Genomic DNA, 1,028 nt, shown 5'->3' on the forward strand with positions numbered 1-1,028 from the left:
TGCAGGGAAGAAGGGGTTAAATGAAATCATTTTATAATAACAACTGACAAAGTAATATTACAATAATTTCAAGTTTCTTCTTTAAAATTAAGATTTTTTTATTAATTTCAATACAAATTAATGCATTATTGTGATACTCGTTTCAGTTTTTATTGAATTAACTCTATAGAGAAAAGATTAATTCGCATGTCAATTTTTTTTTTTCTTTTTGACTTGTCACATCTTAGGATTGTGCTCTTTTCAGTGGAGTGTTAGAAAGGACGAAGGGGAATACATACAGAGTGAGAATCAAACATGAATAAAAGAATTAATTAATTAATTAATCAAGGAACCATGAAGATCGCGAGGGAAGTGTTTTAGGTAAGATGGACGTGTGAAGAGACACGGAGGGAAACTACTAAACAGAATGGAGATGTAGCAACAGGAAGTTGAAACTGTCAAAGATAGAAAAAAATAGCTAAATTTTGGGAGGAGGCAAAAAGCTTATTAGAATACAAAGAGTGTTTAAGACTTGATCGATGTAGTGAGAGCAAGAGCAGAGGACACATATTTCGTGGCAGATAAAAAATGTAGAGATCAAATGAAAAAATAGAGAGGAGTAGAAAGAGAGAAAAGAAAGAAAAATAAAGAGAAAACGAGTAAATAAAAAGAAATCCGTATCAAGAAGAGAAAGAGGGATAGAAAGAAAAAGAATTGGAGTATATGCATTAATAATCGATATAATAGCAGAGCAAAGATGCAGAGACATGGATACGAGTAAAATTAAAGGGAGAGAGAAGCTATGCGGCTCAAAGTATTTCGATGGCCAAATTAGAGTAAAAGAAGATTTAAAGTGAAAATGTTAGCAGACTGAGAGCAAGAAAGACAGAGAGTTAGAGAAATAAAGGGAAAGAGAGAGAGAGAGAGAGAGAGATAGAGTATGGTATAGATGTAGAAAAATAGAAAAACGCTGAGATGATTGACAATGAACTATAAATAATTAAGCAGAGTTTTACCAGAATATTTAAGACAGGAAAGTAGTAACCCAA

This window comes from Octopus bimaculoides, chromosome 14, assembly GCF_001194135.2.
Source record: "Octopus bimaculoides isolate UCB-OBI-ISO-001 chromosome 14, ASM119413v2, whole genome shotgun sequence".
Classification (NCBI taxonomy): domain Eukaryota; kingdom Metazoa; phylum Mollusca; class Cephalopoda; order Octopoda; family Octopodidae; genus Octopus; species Octopus bimaculoides.